At 43.4% G+C, this 19,577-nt stretch overlaps 1 protein-coding gene across 3 annotated transcripts in view; it reads left to right on the plus strand.

The window, feature by feature from the left end:
• The first annotated feature begins 2,629 nt into the window (after positions 1-2,629).
• Positions 2,630-19,577, plus strand: part of LOC132379221 (cholinesterase-like) — a 31,741-nt gene continuing 14,793 nt past the window's right edge. Inside the window, exons 1-3 of one of the 3 annotated variants that reach the window (XM_059946936.1) lie at positions 2,630-2,746; positions 11,689-11,826; positions 17,984-18,105. The gene's annotated coding sequence lies outside the window, so the exon portion shown is untranslated. Of the gene's footprint in view, positions 2,747-2,837; positions 2,948-11,688; positions 11,827-17,983; positions 18,106-19,577 lie in introns of those variants that run through there. The other 2 variants (XM_059946931.1, XM_059946944.1) reach the window with 2 other exon arrangements.

Genomic DNA, 19,577 nt, shown 5'->3' on the forward strand with positions numbered 1-19,577 from the left:
GAGCTAAATAGTTTCAGGTTACAAATATCAACATCCCTGATTCTTTACTACAGTTCAAAGTCAAAACGTATTTTTATAAAATATTATCAACAGGCACAAGATGCTGAAGGAACTCTGCAAGTCAGGCAGCATCTACGGAAAAGAGTCAACTGTTGATGTTTCGGCCTGACATCCTTCTCGAGGTCATTTCGCCCGAAACGTCCATTGTTTACTCTTTCCCATAGAAGTTGCCTGACCTGCTGAGTTCCTCCAGCATTTTGTGTGCGTTGCTCTGGTTTTCCAGCATCTGCAGATTCCAGCATCTGGCACTGTGGTGAACTACATATACCTGTCTGGACATGCCCCCTGCTGACTGCTCCTGTGGTTCCTCCCACAGACCCCTGTATAAAGGCGATCAAGGCCTGAGCTCGGCCTCTCAGTCTCCAGGATGTAGTATGGTGGTCACTCACTGTTTGTTCCTTCTTCCAGTCAATAAAAGCCGATATCTCGCCTTACGTCTCCAGGTGAGTTATTGATGGTGCATCAGGCACCCGTATGGGTCCCAGTTCTGCCTGCCTTTTTGTTGGCTTTGTGGAACAGTCCATGTTCCAAGGCTATACCGGTATCCATCCCCCTCTTTTCCTTCGCTACATCGACGACTGCATTGGCGCTGCCTCTTGCACAAGTACTGAGCTTGTCAACGTCATTAACTTTGCCTCCAACTTTCACCCTGCCCTCAAATTTACCTGGTCCATTTCTGACACCTCCCTCCCCTTTCTTGATCTTTCTGTCTCCATCTCTGGAGACGACCTATGTACTGATATCTACTATAAGCCTACAGACTCTCACAGCTACCTGGACTATTCCTCTTCCCACCCTGTCTCTTGCAAAAAGGCTATCCCCTTCTCACAATTCCTCCGTCTCCGCCGCATCTGCTCTCAGGATGAGGCTTTTCTTTCCAGGACGAAGGAGATGTCTTCCTTTTTTAATCAAAGGGGCTTCCCTTCATCACCATCAACTCTGCTCTCAAACGCATCTCTCCCATTTCCCGCACATCTGCCCTCACCCCATCCATCCGCCACCCCACTCGGGATAGGGTTTCCCTTGTCCTCACCTACCACCCCACCAGCCTCCAGGTCCAACATATAATTCTCCGTAACTTCCGCCACCTCCAACGGGATCCCACTACCAAACACATTTTTCCCACCCCCCCCTTTCTGCTTTTCGCAGGGATTGCTCCCTACGCGACTCCCTTGTCCACTCGTCCCCCCCATCCCTTCCCACCAATCTCCCTCCTGGCACTATCCTTGTGAACGGAACAAGTGCTACACCTGCCCTTACACTTCCTCCCTCACCACCATTCAGGGCCCCAAACAGTCCTTCCAGGTGAGGCGACACTTCACCTGTGAGTCGGCTGGTGTGATATACTGCGTCTGGTGCTCCCAGTGTGGCCTTTTATATATTGGTGAGACCTGACGCAGACTGGGAGACCATTTCGTGGAACACTTACGCTCGGTCCCCCAGAAAAAGCAGGATCTCCCAGTGGCCACACATTTTAATTCCACGTCCCATTCCCATTCTGCTATGTCTATCCATGGCCTCCTCTACTGTCAAAATGAATACAAACTCAGGTTGGAGAAACAACACCTTATATACCGGCTGGGTAGCCTCCAACCTGATGGCATGAACATTGACTTCTCTAACTTCCATTAATGCCCCTCCTCCCCTTCTTACCCCATCCCTGACATATTTAGTTGTTTGCCTGTTCTCCACCTCCCACTGGTACTCCCCCCCTTTCTTTCTCCTGAGGCCTCCCGTCCCATGATCCTTTCCCTTCTCCAGCTCTGCACTACTTTTGCCAATCACCTTTCCAGCTCTCAGCTTCATCCCACCCCCTCCGGTCTTCTCCTATCAATTCGTATTTCTCCCTCCCCCCACTACTTTCAAATCTTTTACTATCTCTCCTTTCGGATAGACCTGATGAAGGGTCTTGGCCTGAAACGTCGACAGTGCTTCTCTCTATAGATGCTGCCCAGCCTGCTGTGTTCCACCAGTATTTTGTGTGTGTTGTTATCTGCAGATTTTCTCGTATTTATAAAATATTCTCTCTTTTAGTGTTGGAGAACAAATGGCAGCAGTGGAGTCACGATAAAGTGATTAGATTTGGATTAATTTACATTCCCATGTCCTTCAGTTGATAATTTTTTTTCCAATTAGGACACTGTCAAAACAATAGCTGGAAAAATAACATTCTGGGAGAGCTTCCCAGTTCTAAATCCATCCAACTGATTGCCTTCCGAACATCTGGTTCACCTCTGATACTGTGAAACAATATAATATATCCCAAGGCTTTGTGTAGCTGACAATGCAATATTTAGGAATTAATTACTCGGCTTGTACGTCACTGCGAAAAGCAATTTTGGGCAAATGTTAAACACAAACCAATTCCCCGACAATATTTTCTTTGCCGATGAGAGTGCTCAACAAGTAATTTTATTTCGCGCTGCGGATTTCACCCTTTTCACGTCGCAGGCGTGCTATCCTTCTGCACTCCAGCTTCAGCTGGATCCGTCTCTACCCTGAGCCCCGCCCCGCGATGGCGCGGCTTTCAGCAGTGGGCGGCGCGGGCACGATGAGGTGGGAACGCGCACTGCCTGGTTCATGCCGGGGGCGAGCGGGTGGTGCAGCCCGGCTGGTGGGTGAATTATAGTACAGGTCTCTGGCTGAGCAGAATCACGCGAGGGGGAGGTGTTGGTGAGCAACGCAGGTGGGTATCACCCTCGGCAATTTGGTCGCGGTTCGCTCGGGCGCCAGGAGCTGAAAACTTTGCGCTGGGGGAGGTCTGCACTTGGTTGTTCCTACTAAGGACACACTGGTCATCTGCTGGGATGGTGCATGAACGTTTTAATAATTGAAAACGTCACATCGCATTTGTAAGGGCTGCTGACAAAACAAAGGGTAAAAGCCGGTATGCTTCACTTTGGAGTTAAGTGCATAAGTAATGAAACTGATTTTTCTCCTTCTACTCGGTATATTAAGTGAATCGGGCACTTATCCTCCTGGTCTTTCTGAAGTTCGTTTGTTGCCAACAAGAGTGAAATGAAACTTGGAAGAAATGGTGTAAACTTGGTCCATTTACTTATTTTAAACATGTTGTGGTATCTTGACTGAAGTCAGTTCTTGTAGGCGTGTATATGTGGGATATAATGAAGCGTCCACCGTGTACAGGCAAAAAGATCTCTTGAGTTTTTAAGTATAAACTCCAATGGCAACCCACAATTACGACACTTCTAACGGGAAAGGGTGGCAGGCTTTATGATGAGTTTCCTGCAACAAAGGGTTCTGGTTTTGGCAGCAGTTTAAACGATTTGTCTGATTTGTATTACTATTACTCATTAAGATTCAAACTTGTTCGATGTAATTTTCTCCACACAAGTGTAAGGAGAATGAAGTAATTAATGGTTGCCCTGGATCCGATTTAGCACGATAAAGAACACAAAAATAATTAAAAAAAATAAATGTAAATACATAAGATAACTCATATTCAGTACACTATATGTCCATAAAGTGATGCTAGGCTGTACATAAAATTAAAATATTAATTTGTACATGACTGAAAGTTTAATAACAAAAATATTAAATTATTTTGTATTAAAATTAATACAAGAATTTTTGTAGTTACACAGCACTTGTGGTTTTGGGCAAAGTGTTAGATTTTTGCCATATGTACCGTGAATTATTTGTGTTATTAAATTTTCAGTAATGCAAGTTAATTTCAGGAATTGTAAATTCCAATTTGAATGTATTACTGTGACAACCCACTTCCCAGCGCACTCGAACTGGCTCACAAAGCGGCGTGCGCCGGCATTGAAACAGGTCCCAAAGAGGGCGCCAAGCCTGCTTCACCAGCAAGGGGAAAAGCCCGCACGCGGGATGGGACTGTGAATGCACGTCCCCTACAGCATCTCTGCCCCGGAGAGGGTGGGATAAGGAAGGCTTTAAAGCGAGGCCGCCAAGTTTGAATAAACCTCTTTTGCAACTGCAGCTCACCGACTCCGTGTCATTATTGCAGTGCTGCGTGTAGCACACCGCCACAATTGGTGACCCAGATGGCCCAAATGATATTTGGGCCGGAGATGAATGACGTTGCATCTGTTCATGCAGTTTTGTTAAAACTGCCAGGCTTCTGGACGCTGCGACCTCACCTATGGTTCCAGCAAGCAGAAGCCCAATTCCATATTCAGCAGATAACCTCGGATGCCACACGTTACTACTACGTGGCGAGCTCCCTCGACCAGGAGACAGCCACCCAGGTTGAGGAGTTCATGCAATCACCCCCAGCGGACGGCAAATACACAGAATTCAAAGCCTTGCTCATGAGGACTTTCGGACTCTCACGGCGCGAGCGAGCTTCCTGCTTACTGCACCTGGATGATTTGGGGGACAGGCCACCGTCGGCTTTGATGAACGAGATTCAGTCCCTGGTGGGAGGCCACAAGCCCTGCCTCATGTTTGAGCAGGTATTCCTGGAGCAGCTGCCTGAGGACGTACGCCTGCTGTTTGTCCAACGTGGATTTCAGCAACCCCCGGAAGGTGGCGGCCCGGGTGGATGTGCTGTGGAAAGCCAAGAAGGAGAGTGGGGCGTCCATCGCACAGATCACCAGGCCACGCTCCCAGCAGCAAACCAGACCAGGCCCGGCCGCAGAGTCCACTAACCCCAGAGGCAGGGGTGAGGAGACCAACAAGCAATGGTGCTTCTACCACCAGCAGTGGGGCGCAGAAGCCCGCCGCTGTAGCTCGCCCTGCAAGTTCCTGGGAAACACCAGGGCCAGCTGCCGCTGATGGCTACGGTGGCTGGCCATCGGGATAGCCTCCTGTATGTCTGGAACAAGCAGTTGGGATGCCGCTTTTTGGTCGACACCAGAGCCGAGATCAGCGTCTTACCTCTGACGAGTTACGACACCCGCAACAGAAAACCAGGTCCCACCCTGAGGGCCGTGAACGGCAGCACAGTAAGGACCTACGGCACCCATACGGTGCGGTTACAGTTCGGCTCCAGCCAGTTCACATGGGCCACCGTAGCCCAACCGCTGCTGGGCGTGGATTTTTTGTGGGCTCACAGCCTACTGGTTGAACTGCCAAGGAAGAGACTGGTCCTCGCCGAGACCTTTCAAATGTTCTCCCTGGGTGAAGCCCAGTTGCCGGCCCCACTCCTAGACTCCATCACGCTGTCCGACAATGACTTCACCAGAGTCCTGGCGGATTTCCCATTGGTTTTGGCACCGCAGTTCACGGCAGCCATGTCCTGACATGGCGTACAGCACCACGTCCTGACGCAAGGACCACCCCTCCACGCCTGTGCTCGAAGGCTTCCCCCGGACAAGCTCCAGCTGGCGAAGGAGGAATTCAAGAGGATGGAGGAATTGGGGATCATATGGCAGTCCAACAGCCCATCAGCCTCCCCCCTGCACATGGTGCCCAAAGCAACAGGGGGCTGGAGACCATGCAGCGGCTACAACACCGGACCGCTACCCTGTACCGCACATTCAGGACTTTGCAGCAAACCTGCATGGTAGGTCTTGGTCTTGGGAAGTAGCCAATTCAAGTGTGCTGGGAAGTGGGTTGCCAAATGCCCCCCCCCCCAGAACCGGCGATGCACCCCCCCAATGTCCACAGTCTAAGTTGGTCTCTGTTTGAGACCAACATGTCCACATGGGCCGGTTTGAGTCAGTCCACCGTGATAACCTCCTCTTTCCCCCCAATGTCCAGCAAGAATGCGGAGCCGTTGTTTCTGATCACCATAAACAGCCCCTTGTAGGGCTGTTGCAGCGGTGCCCGATGTCTGCCCCGTCGTACAAAAACAAACTTACAGTTTTACAGGTCTTTGGGTACGCAGGTCGGGTTCTGCCCATGCTGTGAAGTGGGTATGGGGGTCAGGTTACCGAGCCTCTCGCGTAGTCTGCCCAGGACTGCTGCGGGTTCTTCCTCTTGCCCCCTTGGGGCTGGTATGAATCTCCTGGGACGACCAGGGGTGTGCTGTACACCAACTCAGCCGACGAAGTGTGCAGATCCTCTTTGGGCGCCATGCGGATTCCGAGCAGGACCCGGGGGAGCTCGTCCACCCAGTTAGGCCCTTTGAGGTGGGCCATGAGAGCCGACTTCAGGTCACGGTGGAAACGCTCCACTAGTCCGTTCGACTGTGGGTGGTAGGCAGTTGTGTGGTGCAGCTGTGTCCCCAAAAGGCTGGCCATAGTTGACCACAGGCTGGAGGTGAACTGGGCGCCTCTGTCGGAGGTAATGTGGGCTGGTACACCAAGGCGAGATACCCAGGTGGCAATCAGTGCCCGGGCACAAGAATCGAAGGTGGTGTCGGTGAGCAGGACCGCCAGGATAGTCAGGAGGTGCCGCACTCCTCACGACACTGGCAGGGGGCCCACGATATCCACATGGGTGTGGTCAGAATGCCGGCAGGTGGGGTGGAACTGCTGCGGCAGAGCTTGGCTGTTTGGCAGTGCATGCACGTTCTGGCCCATTCACTGACCTGCTTGTGGAGTCCGTGCCAAACGAACCTGTTGGAGACCATCTGGATGGTTGTCCTGATGGAGGGGTGTGCTAAGTTTGAATGGAGTTGAAAACGTGCTGCCGCCAGGCTGCCGCAACGATGGGGTGGGGTTGGCTGGTGGTGACGTCACAGAGTAGGGTCCTCTCACCTGGGCCTACGGGGAGGTCCTGGATCTGCAAACCGGAGACTGCAGTCCTGTAACTAGGGATCTCCTCTTCTGCCTGCTGCGCCAATGCCAGTGCTTCAAAGTCTGCCCCCGGGACAGGGCTTGGATGTTAGGGCGGGAGAGGGTGTCCACCACGACATTGTCCTTTCCCGAGACATGCTGGACATCCGTCATGTATTCGGAGATGTAGGACAGATGTCGCTGCTGGCAGGACGACCAGGGGTCAGATGGTTTCGTGAACACAAAGGTAAGCGTTTTGTGGTCCGTGAACACGGTTAGTTGGCCTACCTTCTAAGAAGTACCTGAAATGCCAGATCACCAGTTACAGCACCAACAGTTCCTGGTCAAAAGCACTGTATTTGAGTTCGGGTGGTCGTAGGTGTTTGCTGAAAAATGGCAGGGGTTGCCAGCGACCCTCGATGTGTTGTTCCAGTACTCCACCGACTGCTGTGTTGGATGCGTCCACTGTGAGGGAGGTAGGGGCGTCCATTCTGGGGTGCACTAGCATCGTGGTGTTTGCCAAGGCTTCTTTGGTTTTAATGAAAGCGGCGGTGGACTCCTCATCCCAGGTAATGTCCTTGCCCTTACCTGACATCAGGGTAAACAGGGGGCGCATGATTCGGGCAGCTGAAGGGAGGAAGCAGTGGTAGAAATTCACCATACCCACGAATTCCTGAAGGCCTTTGATTGTGTTGGGTCGGGGGAAATGGCGGACCGCGTCTACCTTGGAGGGCAGAGGGGTTGCCCTGTCTTTAGTAATCCTGTGGCCCAGGAAGTCGATGGTGTCGAGCCCAAACTGGCATTTGGCCGGGTTGATTGTCAGGCCGTATTCACTCAGTCAGGCGAAGAGTTGACGGAAGTGGGACAGATGCTCCTGACGACTGCTGCTGGCTATGAGGATGTCGTCCAAATAGATGAAAGCGAAGTCCAGGTCGCGTCCCACCATGCCCATTAACCGCTGAAACGTCTGTGTGGCATTCTTTAGGCCAAACGGCATGCGGAGGAACTCGAAAAGGCTGAAAGGGGTGATGAGTGCCATTTTGGGGTCTGGATGCATTGGGATTTGATGGTATCCCCGGATGAGGTCTACCTTGGAGAACCACCTCCCAGCACACTTGGTCTACCATTGAGGCCGGTCCCAAAGAGGACACCAAGCCTGCTTCACCAGCAAGGGGAAAAGCCTGCACATGGGACGGGACTGTGAATATGCGCCTCCTATAGCATCTCCGCCCGGGGAGGGTGGGATAAGGAAGGCTTTAAAGCGAGGCCGCGAAATTTGAATAAACCTCTTTTGCAACTGCAGTTCACCGACTCCTTGTCGTAATTGCAGCGCTGCGTGTAGCATACCGCTACATTACAATATTTTATAATGAATGTCTAAAATATTGATGACCTGTTACTTTTGGACATTAATAAATTGCAGCATCCTTGCCAACCTATAAAGTGATAATTGTTATTTAAGAATGTAATACATTGAAGTAATTATATTACGTTATCTTTGTGTAAATTCTGAGATGTTGATAGTTCTCCACCCTTGATTTTTCAGAGGTTATATTTTAAAATGAAATTGTGCTGGAAATACTTTGCAAGCCATGAACCACATTTGGAGACATCTGCTATAATGCTCCATGGCATGCCATGCATTTCCAGCAATTTCTGGTTTATTAGATTTCCAACACCTGCTTTATTTTACTTTTGATGATCTTTTGCAGTAATCTAATGTTCGAAATTGCTGTCTTGAAATTTCTCACATATGACTAGTCTGTAATTGTCCTTTTTTCATAATATTAAGATGTCAAAAATTCTCAACAGGTCAGGCAGCATCTGTGGATCAGAATTTCCACATATGCACTTTTTCAATTCTATTTTTCTTTGACCAGTTCAGAGACCTTGATTACAGTTACTTGTTGACTGTAGTGCACTGAACATATTTTAGATGGAACTCTTAGAAGGCTTTGTTCAACAAAGAAGGCTTTGGTGAATTGCCTGTCAATTCATAATACTCATTACATAAGGAATGGTAACTCAAGGAAGTACTAGAGGCTGATAAAATAGAGATGAGAGTTAAAAATAACAGAGATGAGAGTGGATTTAGCACTGTTAGAAATTGAGGTTGGAGAAATAATAACGGGACAAGGAGTTGGCAGATGAGCTAAACAGGTATTTTGCATCAGTGTTCACTGTGGAAGGCACCAGCAGTGTGCCAGATGTTGAAGGGTGTGAAGGAAGAAAAGTGAGTGCAGTTACTATTACAAGGAAGAAGGTGCTCAAAAAACTGAAAGACCTAAGGGTACATAAGTCACCCGGACCAGATAAACCGCACCCTAGAGTTTTGAAACTGGTAGCAGCAGAGACTATTAAGGCATTAGTAATGATCTTTCAGATATCATTGAACTGTAGCAGGTTGCCAGAGGACTGAAAAATTTCAAATGTCACTCCAGTCTTTAACAAAGGAGGAAGCAGCAGAAAGGAAATTATAGATGAGTTAGCCTGACCTCAGTGGTTGGGAAGATGTTGGAGTAAATTGTTAAGGATGAGGTTATGGAGTTGTTGGTGACAGAGGGCAAGATGGGACAAAGTCAGCATCTTCAGGGAAAATCTTGCCTGATGAACCTGTTGGATTCTTTCAGGAGATTACAAGTAGGATCGATAAAGAGAATGCAGTGGATGTTGTATATTTGGACTTTCAGAAGGCCTTTGACAAGGCGCCATACATGAGACTGCTTACCAGGAAAGTTTTTTGCCAAGTTTGCACATAATACGAAGACTGGTAGAGGGGTAGGTAGTACTGAGGAAATGGGTAGCCTAAGACAGATTAGGAGAATGGGCAAGAAAATGGCAAATGAAATACAATGTTGGAAAATGCATGATCATGCACTTTGGTAGTAGAAATAAATATGCAGACTATTTTCTAAATGGGGAAAAAATCCAAAAATTTGAGAGGCAACAGGTCTTGCAAGTCCTTGTGCAGAACACCCTAAAGGTTAACTTGCAACTAGAGTCAATGGTAGCAAAATTAAATGTTAGCCTTCATTTCAAGAGGTCTAGATTACAAGAGCAGGGATATGACGATGAGGCTTTATAAGGCACTGGTAAGCCCTCACCTAGAGTATTGTGAACAGTTTTGGGATCCTCATCTAAGAAAAGATGTGTTGATATTGGAGAGGGTTTGGAGGAGGTTCACGAAGATGATTCTGCGAATGGAAGAGTTATCATACGAGGAACGCTTGATGGTTCTGGGTCTGTATTCACTGGAATTTAAAAGGATGGGGGGGGGATCTCATTGAAACCTTTCAAATGTCGAAAGGCTTAGACAGAGTAGATGTGGAAAGGATGTTTCCCATGTTGGGGGAGGGCACAGGATAAAGGGACATAATTTAAAAACAGATGCAAAGAAATTTCTTTGGCCAGAATTTGCTGCCACAGGCAGCTGTGGAGTCCAGATCATTGGGAGTATTTGAGATAGAGCTTGATAGGCTCTTGATTGGACATGGTATCAATGGTTACAGGGAGAAGGCTGTGGAGTGGGGCTGAGGAGGGGAAGAAAGTATAAGCAATGATTGAATGGTGGAACAAACTCAATGGGCCAAATGGCCTAATTCTGCTGCAATGTTTTATGGTATGGATAATACTTGCATGATAATTTGAGAATTAAATTCTTAGAATGCATAACATTCTGTAGATTGGACAATTCTGTTATAGTCTTAAATATTTCAAAATGGAAACTATATATTGATTTATAAACACATTAGTGATTTTATTTTATGATATCTGGTAAATGTATGAATATTAACATGGTGGATCTTGGTTAATTGGGACAAAACTGGGAACAGAACATTTTGGGCCAATTAAGTGGCTGCCTCAATTACCCAAAGTTTCATGGAAATAGTCAAAAAGATATTTAAAAATAAAGAACAACTACTATTCAGCTGAGTAACAAGTTAAATAGTTAATTGAAATATAGAACAAGTTCAAGCACTATTAATACTGCTATAGTGCTATAGAACTAATTCCTGATGGTTATCAATGGTGGAATATATGTTGCCTGCGTTCCTTGATTGACTGTAAATGAACAAAATCAGTGCAGATACCTGATTCTGAAAATGGACTGCACTCTCTAAATCTTCATTTTCATTGTAACATACAAGATAATTATAAATACCTTCAAATTCTTTATACCTCCTAAATTGTAGAAGTAGTGAAATTGTTTAATTACTTCTGTCCATCTGTGGCATCTCCAAGCCTAAATGCTTCAAACCATGGTGAACAAATTGGTTCTGAATTGTCTCGTCAACTACCAGTGACAAACGTCACTGTTTTGAACACAACCATGCAACTGACACTACTTAAAAATGGTTCTCTCCAAGCAGTAAAGGCTACACACAAGTTCAAGTGTCTGACACTAGTTAGATACTGTTCGAGAATAGTTTCCTGTCCCAATTTAGTAGCACAATGTCCCAATTAAACAAAGGGAAAAAAACATTTGTGTCTGTTCTTTAAAATTTGTCACAAATGAGTGGGTGCCCTGAATAATCGATGGCCCAATAAACCGGAATCTACTGTATTGTAGAACTGTTGGCTCACTTGTTGAAAACAGTTCAACAGACCATTTTGTTTACCACATTCCAAAATGTTTGTCTTATTGCCCTAGAATGCAGTTGGTTGTGTTAGATGTTGTTCCTTTCCATGCCTTAAGGTGCATCAGGCATGTGACAACCTTGCTGTTTCTTTGGCATTTTTGTCTGTTTTTTAACAAGGTCAAGTTGCTAGCTTGACCCTCAACCTAGATCGAATAGAAAGCATGTAAGGAACCAGCTGGATTTGAACCCGGGACCACTTGCAGTCTGGTGTGGATGCCACTACACCAGCCAGCATTAGTTGTGTTAGTAATCCTCATTAATGTTTAAAAAAGGCCTTAATTCAGATTTCTCACGTGATTAACTTCAAAGTCAAAGTAACTATTGAAATTTATTTCTTGTAGGCATTTTACAGAAAAATAAAGAAATAAAAAATGATTTACAATATGCCGTAAATAAGAAAAAAAACTGACTAACAACCAATGTGCGAAAGAAGAAAAATAATGCATATAAAAGTATGCTGAGCTGCAAAATCCTTGAAGGTGAGGCCTTGGGTTGTAGAATCAATTCAGAATTGAAGTGAATGAAGTTATCCATGCTGGTTCAAGAGGCTGATTGTCGTAGGGTAATAACAGTTACAGAACCTAGTGGTATGGGCCCTAAGGCTTCTAAACCACCTCCTTGATGGTAGTAGCAAGCAGACTGTGTGACCTAGATTGTTGGGGGAAGGGGTCTTTGGTTGTGTATTCTTGTAGTGTTCCAATTAAGTGTGTCAGTGGTCGGGAGGACTTTCCCTGTGATGGACTGATTTGTATCTACCAAGTTTTGTAGGGTTTTCCATTCCTGGGCATTGGTGTTTCCATACCAGGCCATGTTGCATCTGGTTAGGATACTCTCCACTGTGCTTCTATAGAAGTTTGTCTGCAGAAATTGCAATCAAATGAGGTGCCCTACTTCAAATCCAAAATGGATTTGTCATTGACACGGTAAAAAGCAGACTGAAAGTGATGTTCTTTAGCAGCCTTGTTTTGTTTTAAGATGTGCAGTTAGTTCTGTCATGATCTTAAACACAAGATGTCGAAATACTCAGCAAGCTGAGAGAGAAGCAAACTTCCCCTCTCAAATTGTTGAGGCTTAATCAGAATGGTGTCTAGTGTTTTAAGTCACAGAGTAGGAGGAAAAAGATCGGAACAAAGATTGTGAAATAATGAAAACCAAGATAACCCAGATGCTACAAATGTAGATATTGCCCAAGAGAGGATGGTAACAAAATACTGCAGCTTTTTTAAACAGAGTTGAGTTTAAATTGTGATCTGCAGTGCAAGTAATCGTTATCTGATAACAGGACAGTGAAACAAGAAGTAACTAACACTAACAATCTATTTAACAGCTGTCACGTAGCAGTTCATGGAGCATACAACTTCAGTTTGATTGCCACATTGGCGTGAAGCATCAACTTTTGATTGTTTCCCATGGTTCTTAGACCTTTCAGTGTCAAGTAGCAATTTTAGAATGGTATTCACAATTTTACGAGCATCATCTAGCGCTGGAGATACATTTAAAAAAAAATTCTAGTGTTGTTAAAAAGGTAAAATTGTCATTTTAAGTATAGCATAAATTGTGTCTGGATGCTTGTTTGAATTAAAACACGTCATTCTTTGAATCCATATTAAGTGTGTCTATTTCAAAATAATCAAACTTGCTAAATTCTATTACTCAAGTCACGTATTTCAAATTTTCAGAGTACATTTATTACCAAAGAATGTATAAATTTTATACCTTGAATTTTGTCTCAAAAGCAGAGGTGGAGGAGTATGCCTCTTGATCAATTCTCCTTGGTGCAAAATATATCAGTGCTGTCCCAATTCTACTCACCAGACCTGAAATAACTAGCAGCAATGTGCCGTCCTTTTTACCCACCACGGGAGTTCTCTGGAGTCATTCTGGTAGCAGTTTACATTCCACCTCAGGCCAATGTCAAGAAGGCTTTAGATGATCTGAGTAATGGAATGAGCATGCATGAAACAGCACACCCTAACACCTTCACAATCGTTTTGGGAGATTTTAATAAGACCAGTCTGGAAAAAATCACTAAGCAACTACCATCAACAGATCACTTGTATTACCATAGGAAACAACACACTGGACCTTTGCTTCAAAACCATCAAGAATGTCTGCCCTCACTTTGCGAAGTCTGATCACCTGGCTGTACTTCTACTCCCTGAGCATAGGCAGCACCAGCAGTGAGGACCAAGAAGGTATGCACAAAGGAAGCACAGGAGCTCTTGCAGAACTGCTTTGAATCAGTGGACTGGACGTGTGCAGGGTTTCATCTTCGAGCCGCAATAGTGTCTGGTATGGAGGGGCTACTGCACAGGACCGGAAGAAGCTGCAGAAGGTTGTAAGTCTAGTCCCTCCATCTTGGGTACAAGCCTACAAAGTACCTAGGACGTCTTTAAGGAGCGGTGTCTCAGAAAGGCAGTGTCCATTATTAAGGAGCTCCAGCACATAGGGCATGCCCTTTTCTCACTGTTACCATCAGGTAGAAGGCACAGAAGCCTGAAGGCATATACTCAGCAGTTCAGGAACAGCTTCTTCCCCTCTGCCAGCCAATTCCTAATGGACATTAAGCCGTTGGACACTACCTCACTTTTTGTACTATGGGAGATGAAATGAAAGCAGTTCTGGGTGAATGCTACAGAAATGGTTAACTTTATTAAACAAAGACCGGTACAGATGAGAAGGTTTAAAACATCTGCACAAAAACCTGGACAAAGAGCATACCAGTCTTCTGTTACATACAGACATCCAGTGGCTTAGCAGAGGATGAGTTCTCAGCAGGGTGTTTGAGCTGAAAGTGAATTGTAGGAGTACTTCTGAGTAGACCAGGTTTTGCTGGGTGGATTGGAGATGACGAATGGCTACAGAAACTAGCCTACTTAGTTATTTTTCATCGTATGAACCAGTTGAACAAGTCCTTGCAAGGCCCTGGCAAAAATGTTCTAACTTCAAACGACAAAATTTTTGGATTTAAAGGGAAACTGTATCTTTGGAAAAAATCATGTTGCAAAAGGAAATCTTGAAATGTTTCCTCTGTTTCTTGGGCTTGAGAGTGAGGAGGGATCAGAAAGTCTCGAGTCTTACTGAAAACCACTGAAAGAACTGCAGAACAAAATTCTACAGTTTTTCCTCCCTTTCAACACAAGTGTTTGACTGGGTGATGTTCCCTTTCTCTGAATCTTATGCTTAGCCTGAGAACTTCTCATTGAAAGAAGAGGAAGAGCTTTGTGAACTGTAAACTTTGTGGACATCCAGGTGAGATTCTCTGACCTGCCCCTGGATGTTCTGTATTTCTGTGAAAGAAGAGAATGCTGATGCTCATAGGAAAGCAATGGAAAAACTTGCTGCAGTTTTCAACTTCTTACATGTGTGAGCAAGCTTTTTTTTTAACAAGCATCAAGAGAAAGGATAAAGATAGTCTCATTTCAGCTGAAGATGAAATGTGTGTGTGGTTATCTCAAGTTTTGCTCAGAATTGAGCACTTGTTCAGCAAAAAGACAAGCATAGGTTTCAAATGTTAGGCTTATATTTGAGCCTGATTATGTCATTTAGTAAGAAAATGTTTTTTTCAAGGCATCGTATAAAACTGTGTCTTATGGCTATATTTTTTATTCATATTGGCTTATGGTTTTTAGTAACTTTACTATTTAACATAGTTAATAAATTTTCATGTAGTAAATAGCATTAATTAAAATCAATTTGCAACCTTTATTTAAATTAAATATACTGAGCCTACCTTTAGAAAAATGAAATCTCATTTTGGCTTAAGCCTGTAATTGAACAGAAATTTATTATGTTTGCCTTCTGAATTTTTTAAATTTATGAAAGGAAAAGGAAGAGATTAATTTCAAGAAAGGTATGCTTGGCTGAACTACCTTTTTTCAAGAAAGGTTGGCAAAAATTCATTCTCTATTCCAAAGAGCGTTGACAACTATTTAAAGATTATTATATCTACAACTTACTGATCACACTCACGAACCAGGAGCTATAGATTTAATAATTTTTATGCAACGGGTTCTCTCAAACCTGAGAATTATTTAAAGGTTTCCCCCAGGGCAAAAAGGTTAAGAAAAGCTGATCTAGAGGGTCTCTTGTTGATCGCATCTTTTCCTGACTCCACCACCATGGCCTTAATTGCATCCATCCCATACATTGTCACTTTTGATGGCTCTACATTTGGAATCATTTCCAGAATACCTCCAAGCATCCAATGCAGCCAGAATCAATTTGCTTTTTATCGAAGTTGTCCTTTATTTTTCAGGCATCTGGCTACTAAATAACATAGTTATGCTGGATATAAGCAAGTTTCTTCACCTACAGCAATGGGCACAAAATAATCCATGTATTGTGATTCTTTTTTATTTTGGTGCCGTTTACTTTGCCTTATTCATTAATTTCCTCCGAGTCAATGGAGAGTGAAGAAAGGCAATATTTGTAGTAGTTCCAATTTTTAAAAAATTGTTCTTTATAAGAGGTTTGTGAAATATAAGAGGTTTGTATTGGTTAAAATGAAAGCATTTAAATCTGTTCTACTTGATGCTTTTCGCGACAGAGTAGTTAAGACTGTGGGATCTATTGTTCCTGAGTTAACAATTTGTTTAGTCACTAACTCATTGAAATTGTGGATGACTCATGTGAACAATGGGGAGGTTTTGATGTCTCCACTAATTAAAGGATTAAAAATGAAAGAACTGTATAATGAGAATTAAAATTCTGTCAGTTGTTGAAAATCTATTTTATAAATGATTAACTTCAAGTGAGTGAGTTTTTTTGAAATGCAAACCAGAAAAGTGGGTGCTAGTGCTGTCAAGGTTTGTATTTATTCATTTATTTCATTAACTGCTATGTGGAAGGTTTGATAAGATTATATCAAGTGATATTATAAATAAAATACATCATTTGGATTTGTTAATTGGATTAATGAGTTCAAGAAGCCATTTGTGAATTCCATGGCATGGGAAAATTAGTCCTGATGCCTTGTTTTTAATTCAATTGAATTGCCTTCTGTATGGCAGATAGACCGTAATTTAGACGTTCGCTTTAAAATATTTGTGATTGGAGTATTTTAGATATATCCTCCAGATTCTCCACCACAGATGGAAGACTTTTAAAAAAAAAATAGGAACAGCAGTTAATAATCCATGTAGGATTAAGAAACTGCAGGGAGGAGGATTAGCACAGTGGGCTGTACAAAAGGCCTGAAACCAAGCTCTGAAAACTTGAGTTCAAATCTCACCAGAGCAACTAGGGAATTAAATTGGATTATTTGAAAGTTAATATACATATTTATGTCCATAAAACTAATAAAGCACTGTATGATCTAGGGCCACAGCAATACTGAATAGATTTATTAAGTTACTTGGTTGAAGGGCAATTAAGTAGGGAAAAGAAAGGTTCACTTTGCTATTGATCTTGATGTATCCTGGATGGGGAAAAATTGTTAATATTATCAATTACAAAGCTCTGTATCTAAATGTTCTCCCAAATGTTGTGGAGAAATCATGAAGAATGTTCAAAACAATATCCTCAGGATAGAATCTAAGACTACAGTGTTAATGGGAAAAACAATGGGAAACCTGATAAAGACTGAGATGTCAATGCCAGTACTTGGTGATCCAAATGCTCATGTATGTTTCTAAGACTCCCTATGTACTGCATGCATTTCAAAGAACTACAGAGGTACTTATCAGCATTGCCTCTGCAAAATCTTCCAAATCTGCTGACAGGGTGAGTGAGCTAATGCCAGAGTCCTATCCCAGGCCATTGAGCCCAGAATCCAGACTGCGATTACTACAAATAAATCTGACAAGCAAGTTGCTTCTTACATAATCTTGATGCCAGATTTACAAAGCAGGTTCTTCATTCCATCCTGACTCAAGTCACCAGATTTCAAGGATGAAAGAGATAATATGTGAAGGTATTTTCAAAACTTGCTAGGAAAAACATTATCAGTCACTCATGGAAACCTCTGGTCCGTAAGCTTTTTAGTTTCATATAGACCATATGGTGGCTTAATAAAGTTAATGGGACTAGCACAGTGTCCCAAACAACCCACACACCCACTCCACCAAATAGTGAGGATTAGAGTGAGAGTGATTATGTAGGCCCTTCTGCTTTTCTTTATTGAGATATCTTGGACTGTACATAAGACTTCATTACAAAGGGGACAAGGTCATAGAAACATTGTGAAATGGAAATAAAATTATATAAAATCAAGATATTTATGAGTAAGATAAAGTACTTGAGGATGATGATGGGTCATTTTGGATGCCAGTGTGTGCACTTTCGATTCATGGAGGCAATCAGGTAATCATTGAGGTTAGCATCATTAGGCTTGATGGTTTCAAAAATGGCTGAGTGGAAGCAGATGGGCTTGGGGATCATTGTGAAATAGGAATTCGTTCACAGCTTGCTTCAGTGAAGTATGATGCCAAGATTGTGAACAGATTGGCAGGCGCTCAGATAACAGAGTGATGTAATTGGTGGCCAATCGACAGACTTGTGATGAGAGTTCAATTTGTTTACTCATCCAACATTTAGTTAAAGACAATTTTGTTCAATCATTGCTGGAACATGAAATAAAACGGTTCAGTGGTGTTGCTGAACAAACTGTTGCAGCATTGTGTTTCTAATCTACAGAATGAAGGGAGATCCACGGAGCATCGTTATTGAACTGAAGTGGCCTAGTCACTGAGGCTAGATTTCTTTGCACCTGCTTGAGATAATCCTGCAACTTGTACCTTAATGAGAAAAGCATCCTGGTAAGTAGAATATCCTGGTAGGAAAAACAGCATTTCTGTGCTGTACATTTTCAGCTTGTTAATTTCTGCACAATAATGGTCATACTTGACAATGCATATTTCTTAGTTATTGTCATTTTTGTGCCTGGATAATTGGAATTTATGGTAGATGAAAACAGCATTCCATTTTAAGCTTTCTGATTTAATAGAGAATTTAAAATATTGTACTATATTTAACTTGGATAATCCGAAAAAAATGTTTTGTTACAAAAATCTATTATATTTGTTACATTTCAATGAGATCTGATACTAAATCACTTCCATGTGTCACTATGCAAGATTTTTTTACACTGGGTGTCTGAATAAGCTTTCAAATAATTGAATCCTTACCTGAAGTGTGTTAAAGATTAATGGAACACTCATAGGCATTCCTCAGACCGACAATACAGCATTTGAGCCACAAACCAGTGCTGACTTTTAAAAGGGAGCACACAACCCGTTGTGTTCCCAGGTTAATGACTGGTGGGCCAGATAAGTTTTCTTTCCAGCATCAGTGCAATTGCAGTGGAAAACTTAAAGTGCTGTATTCTTTCTGTGAGCGCTTTGGGTAGAATCTGCCATTGGCCGTCCAGCCTCAGAGCTCAGAGTTCACCTGCCCTAAACTCAGTCTTAAACAGAGGCTTTAGTCCTCCACTGGGGAAAGCTTGCTCTTGCCTAATTAATAAGCAAAAGAGTTTGAGCTGCAAGTGTCTTCACCTTCTGCCCTTACCTCAGTCACCTGGGAAATCCAGAAATGAATGAGTTCCAATTGTGACCAGAATCCAGATTTACAATCTGGTAGAGTTGTCAAAGGGATAGTGTATGATGGTCTCTAATATTAATAATGTACAAAATTTATTTATTTATAACAACATCAAATCCAAATTGTAGTATAATACTGGGAAACAATCAACACAAGATGTATTTAAATCAATTTGGTTAAATTGTAAAAGGAAAGTAGCCTACTTGCCCTTCTCTCCATAGCCATTTCTTCTCATTACGATAGAGGCTCACAAGACTGGGCCAGGTTCAGCAGGTGGGTTTTTTGGTTTAACAGTCAAGAAATCTGCAGAACTTTGCACAGTCCTTCGATGAGGATTCGAGTGTACTTACTCCAGTGAATGGTGGCCAGCTGTGTGGAAGATGGGGGTTGGACTTTCACTTGGAAGTCCTAAACTTCGAGACAAGTACATGGTGAAAGTACACAATTCCACATAGACTTTCAGCCTCCTAAGCAAAAGATACAGCCCAACAGTTTGGCATTAACTCTGCAACATAATCAGCCTCTTATTTTGTCCTTCCCGTTAAAGCTATAAAATATTAATGTACAGTATATACTGCATTAATTGTCCTATTAATCATCAGATTTGATGCAAGATCATTTATAAGCTTTTTAAAAACTATCGATGGGATCCTCAACAATGTACCCTTAGCCATCATGACATGTTAAATTT

The sequence above is a fragment of the Hypanus sabinus genome, chromosome 2 (genome assembly GCF_030144855.1).
Source record: "Hypanus sabinus isolate sHypSab1 chromosome 2, sHypSab1.hap1, whole genome shotgun sequence".
NCBI classification, from domain to species: domain Eukaryota; kingdom Metazoa; phylum Chordata; class Chondrichthyes; order Myliobatiformes; family Dasyatidae; genus Hypanus; species Hypanus sabinus.